Source organism: Callospermophilus lateralis, unplaced genomic scaffold (genome assembly GCF_048772815.1).
Source record: "Callospermophilus lateralis isolate mCalLat2 unplaced genomic scaffold, mCalLat2.hap1 Scaffold_121, whole genome shotgun sequence".
NCBI classification, from domain to species: domain Eukaryota; kingdom Metazoa; phylum Chordata; class Mammalia; order Rodentia; family Sciuridae; genus Callospermophilus; species Callospermophilus lateralis.
This window is the reverse complement of record NW_027512399.1, coordinates 3,235,078-3,252,828: the sequence shown is the minus strand read 5'-3', so window position 1 is coordinate 3,252,828 and position 17,751 is coordinate 3,235,078.

Below are 17,751 nucleotides of genomic sequence, written 5' to 3'. Positions count from 1 at the left end.
ATTCAAGGCATTTGGCTATCCACACATCACTAGGTACCAACAAAGAATGACTCTGGCCTTGGTAGAGACAATCAAGTGAGCCCACTGGGAGTGGAACTGCCTCTGGATGCCTCGCCTCCTAGATCCAAAGTTCAGAGAGTTCCTTCACCAAGGAAGTGAGGTGAGGTCACTTCCTTCAGGGAAGTGAATGAGGTCACTGCCTTGGCAACCACTTTGTCCTAACACTTGTTTCCAAGGGTCCCATGAGATGGAGGCTGCCCCACCTTCCTGTGACATTTTCACAAGACATAAAGGTCTATATACCCTAGGAGCCCGGGATCAGCAATCCACGCAGACCTGATTGTGTCCATCTTCCATGCATTGAGAAGAGAGAGGCTTATTCAGCCCCATCCCTTCGTCCTGATTGGGTTCTTGGCCATGGAAGATGACTTTATACCTCACAGGTCCTACCTAGCTGCCTACATTTGCTCCAGGGATCATTTCTGCACCTACCTTTGAGCTTCTCAGCAGCTGTAGGTTTCCCTACATACCTGTATGGCAAGATCAACTCAGGACCTGCTGTCATGTGAAAATAGATTGAGGGAACAGAATATGGTTAAGGGTTATATCATGTTCGATTTGGGTTAGGAGTCATTCTGCTGGATGAATACGGGTATTGGGCAACTGGGATGTTTTTACGAATGTAAGGTGAAATGTAAGTATGAAAATAGAAAACTAGGTAAGATCTGAAGCACACAAGTTTGTTGGGCCCTTGATTTGGATACATAGTTTTGAATTATGTTCTGCAGAGATGAATCCTCTAAATCCATAGACAATGGCCTAAGATCTTGTAACTGGGACTACTGAATGTAAAAGAGAACTTGCAGTGAAATAGAGAGAGAGTAGGCAGGATTCCAGTGTAGGGTAAGGAAGAAGAGTGAGTTTAGGATTTGGACCAAAGGCCCTTTTTGCAATCCAATGAATTTCTATTAAAGTGTAAATGGGAATGTCAGCACACATGAAGAGTCAGTCACAACAAGGCACTTGGCGAAATAGATATCAATAAGAATGTTAGGAGATCAGGCAAAGTACAAAATGAGTGATAGGATCAGGGATAATTTCTACAGGGGGGTAGTTGAACACACTATCCTTGAAAGAATCAAGTGTATACTCACCATAGGATTGAAATTTGAAAACAATAGGCAATGCAGATGTAGATGATTTTAGTAATCCCTGCTCTCTTTAAAATGAGGCTTTGGTAGAAGAATAAGATAAGTGTGAGTTTTGCATTTTGTGTCCAGAACATGATGTGATGAAAGGAATATATGGAGCAGGTGACATGCATATTTCTTTCACCATTTCTTGGAGCATGTTTTGAAACACTATCATTTAGAGTTTGGGGATAAAAATAGGTGTACCCTGGGTTTATGTATATAGAGATAATGCATGAATAGACCAAATGGTGAATAAAAAATATAACAGGTTACTATTTTAAATAATGGATTGAATTATTATTTTTAAAAATACATAGAGGCTGGTATTCACATACAAACATTCAATCCAAGTAGTTATACATGTAGTGGTAATATTAGGGTTACTAATTATAACAAACTGTCTTTGAGTTTTGCTTCGAAACTGATGATGGAATTCAAAAGTTATGTGATATAAAAGAAATCTCATGAAAAAGCAAGTAAAGCAACCTGGAGAAATACATGGGATCTGATACAGGGAGTGAATGAAAGTGAATCATATGCATATCAATTTGTGAATTGTGAATGAAATGATACATCCAATGATGTATATATACTGAAGAAATAGGAATATAACAATTTTGAATGAAAATTTAATTCAAAATACACATCATGTCCCATATGAATATACTTTCATTGATGTTAAACTGGGTCACTTACTGTAGAAATATTAGGGTTTGTTCTCAATATTCACTGAAGTTCATTTTGAGTATTCCGAAATGAATATGTATGTCAAGAAAATGAGTATTTCTTAAAAATATCTCCTGAAAGGTTGATTATAAACCCACACAGATGGATATGAAAGAATCAAGGTAGTATAAGTATATGACACATATAGCTTATGTTTGCAACTTATATATATATTTAATACATCAAAATGTAATAATATGTATGCCAATCAGAATACATAAGGGGATATATATCCTTCACATATGTACCCAAAATATTCATTTTCCTCTACATTGTTTCATGTCTAAACTTGTTGAAGTATAAAGATCACCACAGCTTGAATTTTCAGGTACCTCAGTTTATGGGGGGGCAGTGATCTCTTCATGAAATTCGTATTTACCAAAGTGAGAGTACTCTCAAGAATATACCTGTGATGGCACTAGGATTATATATATGTATATAAAAATATACATTGTGACCCAGGCGACAGAGACAGGGAGTCAGGAAGTTACATATTTGTTAATTTTGAGAATTCTTGGAGAAGTAAAATGAGAAAAATGTGTCACAGGTTTTATAATATGTATCTCTGATGAAGCAAAAGGCAAGTCCAAGTATACACCATGCCTCTTTCAAATGCCTCTACATCTATTCCTTTAGGATTATTTTTATCAATGTTAGGATAAGTAGTCAGAGCCCAGAAGGTTATGGGTTAGTGTCAGAGATTCAATATTTCAAATGTCAAAACGGAAAATGAGTCTACTACATATGGGAACACGTGGCACATAAAAATCTTCCACTGTCATCCACCACAATGCCTGGACATTACTATCACCCCAAAGAAGACACAATGAGAGGAGAAGACGAAAAGAATCTGTGAATACATATCTGGAATTGGAAATTCTGAGGAGCTCACAAACTTGGGTGTGGCAGAAGAGATCCCAAAAGTAGAGGACAGGGTAAACATTCCACAAACATGGAACTTTGCTGGCCTAATGACTTCTTGACTATCTGGCTCTGACATTCGTCCACTAGAAATATAGCTTGGTCTTTTAGCTTCCTTTGTAGTGAGATCATGAAAGCTTGGTCTTAGTCTATGTGAACAGGAGGACATGGGTTCATATTTTCCAATAGGAACAGGAGGCAGCAGAGCTGAATCCTCTCTATGCAGGTAACTGTGGCCGTTGGGGTATAAATGTCTCCCTGGGAGCATTGTGAAGCCTTTGGCTCACTGCCCCATTTTAATGGCATTTTTTACAGTTTCCCTGGAAAATTGGTGTTTGTTTTTGAAATACAAAAAGGTCAACCAGGACACAGTTGTGCAGGGAGATCTACCATGTGGGGTGAGTCAGGGTCTGAAGGCAAAAACACAAACTGGGCTGCTACCCCTTTTATCTTTCCCACTTGAGTGTAGCAACTTGTTTTTGTTGCTACAGACTTGTTTGTCTCGACCGGCAGGACACATCAACATGGGCAGCGAACATAGATGGGGAGGAATGAAGGTACAAGAGACACAGAGAGATGACAGCAAGACAGTAGTTCTGATCAAGCTGCAAACTTTTATTGTTCACACAGGGGTATTAATGGGCTGGGGATGGGGAAAGCTCTCTTATTGGCAGTTGCTAGAAGTCTTCACAAGGTGAGATAACGCAGGATGCCTCAGGAAGACAGATGGCAGTAGGATGTCTTAGGGAGATAGATGGCTGCAGGGTTGTCTCAGGCAAGATGTCTCCCAAGGGGCTGTTTCTTGTAACTGTCAGGCTATTTTTTGAAGGAGATCTCCCTTTTGGTCCCTGGCACTTTCAGGCTATTCTTTGAAGGAGAACTCCCTTTTGGTCCCTGGCATCTCCCCCTTACTTATATAAAGTATTTGACCATACCTTACCGGCCTGTGTCTAATAGAGAAATCTTTAATTCTGTTACTTAGGGCTGGATAACCATACTAGCAAACATTATGCCTACCTGTGTAGGTTAGAAATAAAGGCCTTAAACTAAAAACTATTCTGGCAGTCCCTTTTCATGGTTATCAGGCATTCCTGTCTGATAATCTCTTTTACAGCCTCCAGTTTACTTATTCTTTGAAGTTACATTTAACTATTATTATTATTTAAAATACTCAGGAATAGCAGTGTTTTGGCTTTGACTGTCTTTGCTAAGTGTTTAGGATGAAGCAAGTCAAACTGACTTTTGTTTTTATCTATTGTTAACAGTCAGCCGAGTTTCCCTGGGAGTCCTCCGGGAGCTTACAGCAGCTTTTCAGTTCTGCTAGTGCCATTTGCGCTAGGGTGGGTCCAGGCCTTGTTTGACCATATGGCTTCCCTGGGAAGCATCAGGGATTTCTCCCTTATCTGATGACCCTCCTCTTCACAGCAAATGTACTAATTGGCTTTCTGTCCTCCACTGGTCTCATTAATCTCCCTGCTCGGGAAGTTATGTGGCCGAGAGTTACAAAGCTCTTTGAAGAAGTCCCCTATTCCCTGACTCAGACTGATTCAGAGGGCAGGAGCCAAATCTTTAAATTTAAAACTTGATCCTAAACATCCAGCAAATAAATTAACAGCCATTAAAGCCCAGTACTCTTGATATAAGGCTATCTCTCTATCCTGTAGGTGATAGCTCCTTGTAACTCATTATCTTAAATTAACCCAGGTCGTGAGTTCTTAAAGTAGTACCTCTGCAAAACATTAACAGGCAATCTTTAAACCATCTATAGGTAAACTACAAACTAAGATTAACTAAGGTAAAAACATATTTAGTTTATATAATAGCTACCTCGAATTTTGGCAGGGTTATACATTATAATCCCCTGTTTGAGATCCTAGTAATCTTGGCAAAAACCAAATTTTGGACACAACTTTAAATGTACCGAAATCTGGCCTACTTCTTTCATAGTCTCGGGCTCTTCATAAATCTTAAGCACTATAGTTCTGAAGCTGATCTTTGCTTTCTAGACATCATTTTACAAAGCTTACATAAATTGATGTTCAAGTTTACATGAATATTAGCTAGCACAACATAATATCACATCTAAAACATGAATTAAAGGCTGAAAACTTCTAACCCCTCCCCTTTTTTTTCAGAAAAGTAGCAATATACTTTTGTGTTGTACAATAAAACCTTCACACAGATTAGGCTCTCATTAACTTAAAAATACATTTGAATTGTATCTCAGTGTAAAGTAACATAGAACTTTACATATCTTATTGATAACAAATCCAGTTAGAAAACACAAATGATATAAATAAATCTCCAACATTTTTTTTAAAGCCAAAAATTTCCATACAACTTCAGAACACCAGCTTGATATAATACTCTTTTGAAGCTTCTACCTTACAGACTTGAATACCTGGAAGATATGAATTAATAGCACCATAATTACATTGATGATTTTATATTAACCAAGTTTAGTTCTTAAAGAAATAACATTACAATATTGAAAAATAACAGTTATTGTTTAACCATAGTTGTATAATTTTTAATTTCTTTAAGATCCCTTGTTCAAAAACTTACACATTTACACAGACCTTTTTTATCTTTAACCCTTTTGTTAACTCAATCGTATAGACTTTTTATCCAGAAACACATTTTTTCTCTATTAAATCCATGTCTAGAACCTTTTAGTTTTTCTTTTCCATCGGTTAACCTTCTTTTTTGTTGACATTATGAAACAATCCTTGTAAATTTTTGAATTTAAGCAATTATTTCATAGACATCAACATTTTATTACATTTTATTGTTGAGCACCTAGAAAAACTTATAAGCTTAATTTTAAAGACATCTTTACTTTTATCTGTTTACCCAATTGAAATTGAACCATTTGAATCATGTGAATCAAAGATATTTGGATCCATATTTATTTATTTATTTATTTTTCTGAGTGCTCCTCACATATCTGCCAATTGTCATATAACTGCATGATATATGGACATACACACATACAGACATACTGACATACAACACATAACACAAGTGTGCACACATAAACAAGGCCTTGTAGCTGTTTTTTGAGGTGAAATCTCCATTGCAATGTTTAAAAACTCCACAGCTGATCAAAAATAGAACTGATCAGAAAACATTAACTTGTCTGTAGGATCAAAATTATGAGCTCAAAAAATACAGAATCTAAGAAAAGCAAGAGTCCTAAAAAGATGACTGTCCAGTAATTAGTAAATACCATACAATTTATTTTTTGGTTTAGTCTTGTTTGAGTTCAGGTAAAAAGACACTTTGAAGAAAGGGGGGATCTGTGGGGATGTAAACTTAAGAAATAAGCCTGTGAGAAGGGTAGAACATCCTTTTAAATGTTGGCAGCACAGTCTTCCATCTCCAGATGATGATAGTGAACCTGTATGGGCTAAGAGGCCAAAATATTAATCTGTTCTTTAATAAATTGTACCAGCCTGTTTATAACACAGGGTCCTATGGACACCACTAAAAGTAAACCCAACAAAGGGCCTAATAGTGGAAGAAGGTAGGGTAAAAGTCCATCAAGCCCAGTCCAGAGGGGGTTTTGAAATAGTTCCCTTCGTCTCTTTTCTAAATCTTGTTGAAGCTGCTTAATTTTAGTCCTTACTATGCCTGATTTATTGGCGTAAAAGCAGCATCGCTCCCCTAAGGCCAAGCAAATACCTCCCTGGTTAGCTGTCAGCAGATCTAAGCCTCATCTGTTTTGAAGGACCACTTCTGCCAGGGAGTCTATTTGGTCCTGTAAATCTTTAATGGTTCCTGATAGAGTTTGTACATCATCTATAAGTTGTTGAGACAGGCGGCGGTAGGAGTGTATAGCCATGCCTAAGCCAGCTGTACCTGTTCCCACAGCAGCTATTCCAAGGCTGGCAAGGAGTGGTGAGGCCTGTATTGCCTGCCTGTGTCTTTTGACTAAGGTGTCTAGGCTAGGAATGGGTAGAGGTTCATCTCCTGAGACAATAGTTATATCAGGGAGTAATAAGGCAAGAACACAGCCACTGGTCCAATTCGCTGGAAGCCTGGGGAAGGCCGAGTTTCCTCCACACATAAAAACTGTGCCATTGGGATGACAAAGAGATGGGGTGGGTGAGGAATAATTTTTACTGTTGAGCAATTTCCAAAGGAAGTAACTCCAACATCAATAGCATAGGTATTATTCTGTATCGCGCCTAACTTACCTATGGAGGTCTTCTCCACTAGGTGCTTGCTGATAGTTTTAGTGCGGCAGTTCACTGCAGTGCTCCTGGGACTGAAGGCTCACTCTGAGGCCTTGGAACATCTCAAGTTGTGCACCCCCTAAAGTGGCTCTCCATCCCGGAGCCCTGGAGTGAAGGCCGGCTTCAGAATTTTCAGCAGTCTGGTCTTGTGATCTGGTTGGGCAGGGTCATCTCGCTGGGGAACTCCAAAATGTTAGACCAGGATGCAAGAAAAGACAACTGACTCCAATTAAAATCAAATTAAAGCAAGCTTATTATTTCGACCGGCCGGGCTGCCTCTCCCTCCCAAAACGGCGGGAACAAGACAGCCCTCACCTTTCCTACAGCCCAGCTTTATAGCCCAGAAAGTTACACAAAGGGGGGTTACAGATAACAGAACTCTGACAAGCATCACACTAATGGTAGTTTTACATTTTTTTTTTGGCCCCAACATCAGAATTTATGAGGACCATTAGAGACTCAGAGAGGGTTGTTGTCTGGCCAGGGAAGGCCAATATGTATGAGGTGTCACTAAGTTTCAGAGAGGGCTGCTATCTGGTCAGAGAGCCAGGCATGGGTGAGTTCAAGGCATGGACAGGCATTCCAAGCAGGTTCAGAATTTGCAGTAATTTATAGTAAAGTTGAAATTATCTTTTTATGGTTTTATGGGGAGATGCCCAATTTTAAGAAAAAAATCAGGTTAGGTCTATCATCAGATCTATCTCCTACTGAGCGGACTCCAGGCTTCTTCTATTTGCATATCAACTTAAGTCCTGGCTGAGGTCTGGAAGGAACCTGAGCAGAAACCTCATGCCTAAGGCATTTTAACCATAAGTCATAATTTCCAGGTTTGGATGTTGAAAATTATGATACAAGTTTAAGATGTAATTCTCAAATTTTTATATCCTTATATCTTTCTACACTAGAAAAACTTGCTCACACAAAACTGAAAATAGGATCTCTACCATCAGAAGAAATTTCTTTAGGATCATTAAGCTACTTTCTTTGTTCTGAAGTTCCTAAAGTAGTATTAAGTTACATTAAATTACCTGGAAAAAATCCACACACTACCATGTATATCCAAAATTAAGCTTTGAAAATTCCCAAGACTGTTGCTAATTAATGTCATTTTAATAAGCCAGACTAACGTTTTAATTTAACAGTTTTTTTTTTTGAATCTTATACACTGAGGGGAACAGATATCATATCATAATTTATTATTTTTGCCCAAGTTAATATACTGGTACACCTAGTGAACTCTTTTTAGGCTACCCAGTTCAAAAACGATGAAAAAATAAAACTCAATGATTGGGAGTTACTTGCCAACTTGGAAGTAGAGTTTTTTAATTTTCCAAACTAAGTATTTAAGTTTTTTAGCATTAACTATCTGAAATCACAAACTAAACAATTACTTAAACCCAACTTTTAACTGCAAGATTGTGCAATGCTTTAGAAACCCATTCAGATATCAGATTGTTACAATAAAAAATCAACTTTTAGATACACATTTAGCCAAGATCATCCCGAAGAAACAATCTATAATATCAACACATTACTGCATTTATTGTCCCTTTTTTAAGTAGACAGAGGTGGAGTAATCCTTAAATTGCAGGTAAGGAAGAGGGAGTTTCCTGAGAAGCGGGAAGAAATAGGCTGTCCAAGGGCATCTTAGCTCTACACTCACTGGCCCAGTGATGACCTTTACCACATCTAGGGCAAAGGGTGGCTGGGGGTGGTTTTAGTCCTGGTTTGAGGAGACGCTATCCCTAGGGCTTTGTTTGCCTGTAAGACACTCACGTGCAAAATGGCCAGGTTGTTTACAAGTAAAGCAAGTACGTGAGCCAGGATTGCGAAAGACCTTGGTAAAGGCAGCACCTATGGCGAGACCCATGGCATGGGCTGCACCCACCCCGGCACAGAGTCTAATAAAATCAGAAAGTTCCCCTTTATCCTTATGTGGTCGAAGAACATCCTGACATGTCGGGTTGGCATTTTCAAAGGCAAGATGTTTTACAAAGGTGCTTTCGCTTGGTTCAAGCAGGCACTCCGTGGCTAGGTTAAGCCGGGCAACAAAGTCGCTATAAGGCTCGTCATGCCCTTGTCGAATTTTTGCTAGGGAAGTGGTAGCCGAGCCCTTTTGAGGGAGGTGTCTCCAAGCATGTAAGCCAGCTGTCTAAATCTGCGCCAAAAGTCCAGCAGGGAAACGCGCCTGTTTAGGATTAGTGTCAAAAGGTGCATTGCCCACTAGCTTAACATAAGTCCATGATTTAGAGGAAGCCTTAGTCAAATTTTTTTGAGCAGTGTCCCGACAGTGCTCTTTAAAATCTGCATTCCGTAACAGGAAGTCTCCGGCACTGAGGGTGGCTCGGGCTAAAAATTTCCAATCATTAGGAGTAAGCCTATTCAACATATGGTTCTTACCCGTCATCGGAAAACTGACCTTTAGGCAACTGACCTTTAGGCGTCAGCCTCCTGTCTTAGGTTGATACCACTGCAATTGGATCATACCCGTCACTGACTATCGGTCCAGCATATAGCCATTGGCCCCCAAATTTAGACCATCACTAGCAGAAGGGAGGAGGATACAGAAATGCCACGACACCAAGCCAATTGACAGTTCCTTTTGAAAAATTGCATCATTGGTGACACCATCAGCAAAGATATTACAGAAATGCCATGACACCAAGCCAATTGACAGTTCCTTTGGAAAAATTGCATCATTGGTGACACCTTCAGCAAAGATATGCCAGCATTACCACAATTAACATGTGGTGCGCTGGCAAGGCACGGTCCTTAAGCCACATTAACCTCACTCCCCCACTGGAACCAAGGCCAAATTTGGGGGCCAACAGAGGTGAGGCAAAGAACCTCACCCCCCCACTGGTGCATAGACCTATCCACAAGTATGGCTGTATGCTGGACCGGTAGTCAGTGACGGGTATGATCCAGTTGCAGTGGTATCAACCTAAGACAGGAGGCTGATGCCTAAAGGTCAGTTTTCCAATGACGGGTAAGAGCCATATGTTGAACTGGACAACCTACCAGGCACGGTCCTTAAGCCACATTACTTGTTATTTAATTAATCAGAAGGGGGGAGATGCTGGGAGCCATCAGCCAAGTAGGTATGACAAATTCCTTGCCAGCTTACTCCCATGCTGTCTAGTGGAAGGACTTCTGAAAGGTGACCTTGCTCAAGGACCAGGGCAGGATCCGTGTTTAGGGTGTTCCCCCTTTAGAATAGGGCGGTTTAGCATAATAGGAGATTAGGGTGTTCCCCCTTTAGAATAGGGCAGTTTAGCATAATAGGAGATTAGGGTGTTCCCCCTTTAGAATAGGGCGTATCCTGCTGCTGAGTTCCTCTTGAGTGCTTAGGGTCAGACAGTATATTTTGGGAGACAGAAGCCCATGTGGAGTGGATTTGGGCAGAGTAGTGGATTTGGGCAGAGTGGATTTGGGCAGAGAACGTGGATTCCCCCAGAGCGTGTTGGTAGACGGTGGGTGTGAGTTTGGGAATAAAGAATTGCTGTTTGAATCTTAAAAAAAAAAAAAAAAAAAAAAAGGAGTAAGCCATTGTGCGCTGTGACTCTCTAGTAAAGCCAATGTGTAGGGCGCAGTGGGTCCAAAGTGAGTACAAGCCTTTTTAAGTTTTTCGAGAAAGTGCAGGCTTAATTTATTGTAAACACTCTGGGTTTCTTCCTGCCTAGGGGTGAACTCCTCATCCTCTGAGTCCTGCTCTTCCTCTTGCCCTCCCCCCCACTTCAACCCCTTGATCCATTTCCCCTGCTTCCTCCTCTAGATCCTTGTCTAAGTCATTGTCCTCAGCCTGGGAGGGCTTATCTGTCTGACTGTGGGAGACTGGGAAGGCAAGAACAGGCAAATGGCACAGCTTAGCATTTATGTTAGATCGCCTTGGGCCAGCTCGGGTTGACTCCTGCCTAAGGCTAATGAGCGGAGTTCAGAGTCAAGGGATCTTAATTCTTTTAAGAGTTGGATCTGTTCCAGTCTATGTTGGAGAGACTCTCCCAAGGGAGCCAGGTTAGGCAGGGGAAGTGGAGAAAAAAATATTTGAAGCGGCAGTTGGCCCCTGAAGGGCTGGAGCAAAAAAGGCAGGAGGGATATAGGAGGGAGGGGGATGTGTAAGTCCAATAGACTGTGGCAGGGTCCTGAGAGGTGGCAGGTCTTCTGAATGGTACCGAGCTGCTTCCTTCTCCAAGGTAGCCTCCTCCCCAGGGATCAATGGATAAAGGTGGTTGGTAACCATTGGAGCCTTATTCATTAGGGTGGGATTTTGAGCGGGACCAGGAAAGCTCCCAGGGTCCTGGGGAGACTGAGAAGGATCTGTGTCTATACTAACTGAAGGGCATGCCAAGGGGGGACAAGAGGGAGGAGAGGTCTTTTGCATAGCCTCTTCCCCAATCCTGACAAGTTTTAAGGTACCATTGTCAAAGGGTGAACTTTTAAGAATTTCATTAATTAAATTCCAGTAAGAAAAGGTAGGAACAGGCACCTTTTCTGGGCCAAAGGATTCATAATAATCTTTTAAACAGTGACCTTCTCTAAGCCATCTTTTACCATCAATGGTCTCTTCAAGGGGAAACCATGGACACAATTCTCCTATGTATGAAAAGAATAATTTTAAGTCCTTTTTCTTAACACAAGCCCCCCGTGTCTTGAGGGCCTCATTGAGGCCTGACAAAAACAACTCATGTGACTAAACTGCTTGTCCCATGGTGGGTCACTCACCTTGCGTCCTCCTCACTCTCCTCCTGGAACTGTCTCTCCCTTGTGTCTGCCAAGGCGATCTCCAGCTCCCGCTTGGCCAAGTCTTCCCCGGAGGACGGTGTTCCTTCTCAGTCAAAGGCTCCAGCCCCACACTGGACGCCAAATGTCCCTACCTGCAGGACACATCAACATGGGCAGCGAACCTAGATGGGGAGGAATGAAGGGACAAGAGACACAGAGAGATGACAGCAAGACAGTAGTTCTGATCAAGCTGCAAACTTTCATTATTCACACAGGGGTATGTATGGGCTGGGGATGGGGAAAGCTCTCTTATCAGCAGTTGCTAGAAGTCTTCACAAGGTGAAATAACGCAGGATGCTTCAGGAAGACAGATGGCCATAGGATGTCTTAGGGAGATAGATGGCTGCAGGGGTGTCTCAGGCAAGATGTCTCCCAAGAGGCTGTTTCTTGTAACTGTCAGGCTATTCTTTGAAGGAGAACTCCCTTTTGGTCCCTGACAGCACCAAATCCTCTCCCCACAACAACATGCCTTTATATTTTCAGGTCTCCTGGCTGCACCTTGCCAGTCACATGTCATTCGGAAGCCAATGACAGAACCACAGGGCTCACCACAGATGTTGGATCACACACCTGCAGTCCATTGCTCCAGGCCCAGTTCCCTGCTGGCTCCTACTCACTGGCATCTCTGTTCTTCACCATGGTCATGAATTCCACTCAGTCAAAAATGGCACTCGCTGGTTTAGTCATGATGAGCAACAGGAGATCTGAAGGTTCTCCAGGGATTTCTGGTAATGGGATTCTCAAAAACTTCATTGTATTGGCCTAGCCATATTTCAAGAATGAAGACGTTGACACTGTGGGTTTTAATTCATTCAGGAGCCATTAAGTGTTGACGAATATCCTTTCAGTAAAAGCTCTGGAGATCGCATGCAGGCAAGGTTCCCAAGGAGTGGCGAACAGTCACAGGAATTCATGCCCATTGGGGTCTAAAATATGCGGTTCCTGTGAGTTTTGGCTCTCAACTATAGATGAGAAGGCTTTAATAGCAAAATCATGTAAAATCCTGGCTGAGATTCCCTGTGCTGTGGAGAAAGCCACCCTCGGCCTAGATCTCAGTTTCCAAAGGCTCCTCTAATGCCTGGCCTTCAAAAATCCCAACACAATTCATGGCAATAGTTCTCTGAGATCAGTTCCAGAACTCAGTCTCTAATGGCATCACACCAGACTTCAAGCTGAGGTGGACCCAGTCATCTTTTCCAACCACCACACAAAAGACCACTATTCTAACAAAAACACTCCCACATGGCCCTCATCTTCTTTCATACAGACACTCATCATAACATACATGCTGGGGGTTTCTATTGGGTGAGTAGTCTTAGATGGTGTGCAAAGTAAGCTCTCATACCCATCATATGCCAAATGTCATGGTGGCCTGGACACCCTTCCTGAGAAACAAGATAGATTAAATGGGCCTGTAGTTAATACTGCTCTGCTTGTCAAATTAGAGGCCTCCTGCCTGCCAGGGGTAGATTCTTTATGTGTACTGGACTCATGGAAACAACCCAAACACCTGTGTGCTAGATATTGGAGGGCTTGCAACAACTCATTTGACAAAGAAGATCACTGTTCTGACTTCAAAGGGGTCCAGAGCCTGACCAGAGGAAGGCAAGAGACTTCATCCAATAGTACATTTCTTTTTCATCCTTTTAGACTGGGATGGACACATGGGAATTTTCTTGAGTTTCCTGGGGTGCTGAGAATGTAATTCACAGCCTCACACAGGGCCAAGAGTCTGATTCAGACACAGCTTTTACAAAGCACTTTTCTTAAAAGGCACAGATTAGGCCTCTTCATTTCCATTTGAAATTGTTTTCTTGAGGAGTCCCAAAGGAGTGCCCCTAAGGTAAACACCTCCCTTACATTCAGTGGAACAGAACAATAGGGAAGAAAGAAGCCTGGAGAAAAACTTGTCTTTAATTGAACATTGTGGCACTGACAGCTCCCAATCATGCAACTTGGGTTACTATCTATCCAAGCAGGGATTCTCCAGAGAGATCCTTACCAGTCATGCTAATTTTTGAGTTTTCTGAGATGCTTGGCATGCCCTTCAGTAATCCAGTCCATGGCCATGTCACAGAGCTTGAATGTGGTACACATCTTGGACACAAAACCATGAACCCCTTCAGAGAGCGGCCAAAATTCAGGAAGAATACAGGAACTTAGGATCATGGTAGGTGTTGCCCATCTGCAAGGCAAGCAGCAGTCCATTCATAAATTGGCCATGAGGAGTCCTGCAAAGATTTCCACTAGACAGGACACATTCACTGCTGCATTCTTCTCTCTACTCTCTTTAACCACAAACCCAATAAGATCCACTGACATAAAAAGGCTCACTAGTTAACAGTCCATTTCAAACCAACAACAACAACAACAACAAATCGTTTTTCCTTCATGTTCTCAGAACATGAGACAAAACGACAAATTGAAACACACAGCCACTGAGACACACAAACCACCCCTGTATTTGGTCTGCATCTATCCACTCTGTCCTCTGACTGGTGGGTCAAAATATGTTCCTCAACAGTGGCCTGTCCTGTCTCAGCTCTGGTCTCCTTGGCCTTCTCTGTGTAGTTGTCAGGAGCCAGCAATGAGCCAACACTTCTTTCTCAGGAAAGGCCCCTGTTGAGACCATTCAAGGTATTTGGCTATCCACACATCACTAGGTACCAACAAAGAATGACTCTGGCCTTGGTATAGACAATCAAGTGAGCCCACTGGGAGTGGAACTGCCTCTGGATGCCTCGCCTCCTGGATCCCAAGTTCAGAAAATTCCATCACCAAGGAAGTGAGGTGAGGTCACTTCCTTCAGGGAAGTGAATGAGGTCACTGCCTTGGCAACCATTTTGTCCTACCAGTTGTTTCCAAGGGTTACATGAGATGGAGGCTGCCCCACCTTCCTGTGACATTTTCACAAGACATAAAGGTCTATATACCCTAGGAGCCCGGGATCAGCAATCCACACAGAACTGATTGTGTCGATCTTCCCTGCATTGAGAAGAGAGAGGCTAATTCAGCCTCATCCCTTCATCCTGACTGCGTTGTTGGCCTTGGAAGATGAGTTTAGACCTCACAGGTCCTACCTAGCTGCCTACATTTGCTACAGGGATCATTCCTGCACCTACCTTTGAGCTTCTCAGCAGCTGTAGGATTCCCTACATACCTGTATGGCAAGATCAACTCAGGACCTGCTGTTATGTGAAAATAGATTGAGGGAACAGAGTATGGTTAAGGGTCATATCATGTTTGATTTGGGTTAAAAGTCATCCTGCTGGATGAATACAGGTATTGGGCAACTGGGATATTTATAGGAATGTAAGGGGAAATGAATTTCTATAAAATTTATGTTGTTCTGTATACATGAAAATACAGATAACAAATTATTTTTTGTGTGTGTTAGGATACTTAACCCAGAATATTGTACTTGTTTGGCAAACACTGCCACTGAACTCTATCTCCAGACCCCCACAGATAACAAATTCTTGGTTCAAAAAGCAGTTTAATTGTGGTTTTTATGATAATGGTTTATTTTGTAACAGAATTTTTTAAGTCCAATGAATGACAGACATTCAGTCATAAATTTCTGAAGACTGCGGCTGAGACTTATTCATCTGTTTCCCTTTAGAATTTAGCATAACACCTTGTTTACAGAAGGCCATGAGTGAGTGTGTGTGTGTGTGCATGCGTGTGTGTGTGTTTAATTTATATATGACAGCAGAATGCATTACAATTCTTGTTACATTTATAGAACACGATTTTTCATATCTCTGGTTGTATATATAGTAATTCACACCAATTTGTGTCTTTATACCTGTACTTTGGATAATAATGTTCATCACATTCAACCATCGTTAATTGCCCCATGCCCCCTCCCTTCCCCTCCAACCCTTCTGCCCTATCTAGAGTTCATCTATTCCTCCCATACTCCCTCTCCCTATCCCACTATGAATCAGCCTCCTTATATCAAAGAAAACATTGGGCATTTGGCTTTTTGGCATTGGCTAACTTCACTTAGCATTGTCTTCTCTAACTTCATGCATTTACCTACAAATCCATGATTTTATTCTTTTTTTTTGCTGAGTAATATTCCATTGTGTATATGTGCCACATTTTTTTTAATTCATTCATCTATTGAAGGGCATCTAGGTTGGTTCCACAGTTCAGCTATTGTGAATAAACATTGATGTGGCTGTGTCCCTGTAGTATGCTATTTTTAAGTTGTTTGGATATAGACCAAGGAGAGGGATAGCTGGGTCATATGGTGGTTCCATTCCCAATTTTCCAAGAAATCTCCATACTGCTTTCCATATTGGCTGCACCAATTTGCAGTCCCACCAGCAATGTATGAGTGTACCTTTTCCCCCTGCATCCTCGCCAACACTTATTGTTGTTTTTATGCATAATAAGTGCCATTATGACTGGAGTGAGATGAAATCTTAGAGTGGTTTTAATTTGCATTTCTCTAATTGCTAGTGATGATGAACATTTTTTCATGTATTTGTTGATTGATCGTACATCATCTTCTGAGAAGTGTCCCTTCAGGACCTTGGCCCATTTATTGATTGGTTTATATTTATTTTTGGTGTTTAGTTTTTTTGAGTTCTTTATATAATAGAGATTAGTGCTCTATCTTATGTGTAAAGGTTAAAGATTTGCTTCTAAGATGTAGGCTCTCCATTCACCTCACAGATTGTTTCTTTTGCTGAGAAGAAACTTTTTAGTTTGATTCCATCCCATTTATTGATTCTTGATTTTAATTCTTATGTCATAGGAGTCTTATTAAGGAAGTTGAGGCCTAATCCCACATGATGGAGATTAGAGTCTACTTTTCCTTCTGTTAGATATCGGGTCTCTGGTTGTATTCCTAAATCCTTGATCCATTTTGAGTTGAGTTTTGTGCATGGTGAGAGACAGGGGTTTAATTTCATTTTGTTGCATATGGATTTCCAGTTTTCCCAGCACCATTTGTTGAAAAGACTATCTTTTCTCCAATGATGTTCTTGGCACCTTTGTCTAATATAAGGTAATTGTAGTTTTGGAGGTTAGTCTTTGTGTCTTCTATTCTGTACCATTGGAATACCAGTCTGTTTTGTTGCCAATACTATGCTGTTTTTGTTACTATTACTCTGTAGTATAGTTTAAGGTCTGGTACAATGATGCCACCTGCTTCTCTCTTCCTGCTAAGGATTGCTTTAGCTATTCTGGGTCTCTTATTTTTCCAGATGAATTTCATGATTGCTTTTTCTATTTCTATGAGGAATGCCATTGGTATTTTGATCAGAATTGCATTAAATCTTTTAGTGCTTTTGGAAGTATGGTCATTTTGATAATATTAATTCTGCCTATCCAAGAGCAAGGTAGATCTTCCCATCTTCTAAGATCTTCTTTGATTTCTTTCTTTAGAGTTCTGTAATTTTCATTATATAGTTCTTTCATCATTTTCATTAAGTTGATTCCCAAGTATTTTATTTATGTATTTATTTATTTAGTTTTGAGGCTGTCGAGAAGGGGGTAGTTGTCCTCATTTCCCTTTCCGAGGATTTCTCACTGATATACAGAAATGCCTTTGATTTATGGGTGTTGATTTTATACCTTGCTATTTTGCTGAATTCACTTACTAGTTCTAGAAGTTTTCTGGTGGAAAACTAGAAAACTAGTTAGAGTGTTCCAGGTATAGAATCATATCATCAGCAATTTCTATTTCCTGAAATAAATTGGAGACTATTGGTATTAGTTCTTATTTAAAGGTCTTGTAGAACTTGGCTGTGAATCCATCCAGTCCTGGGCTTTTCTCGGTTGGTAGACTTTTGATGGCGTCTGCTATTTCGTCACTTGAAATTGATCTGTTTAAATTGTGTATATCATCCTACTTAAATTTGGGCAAATTATATGAC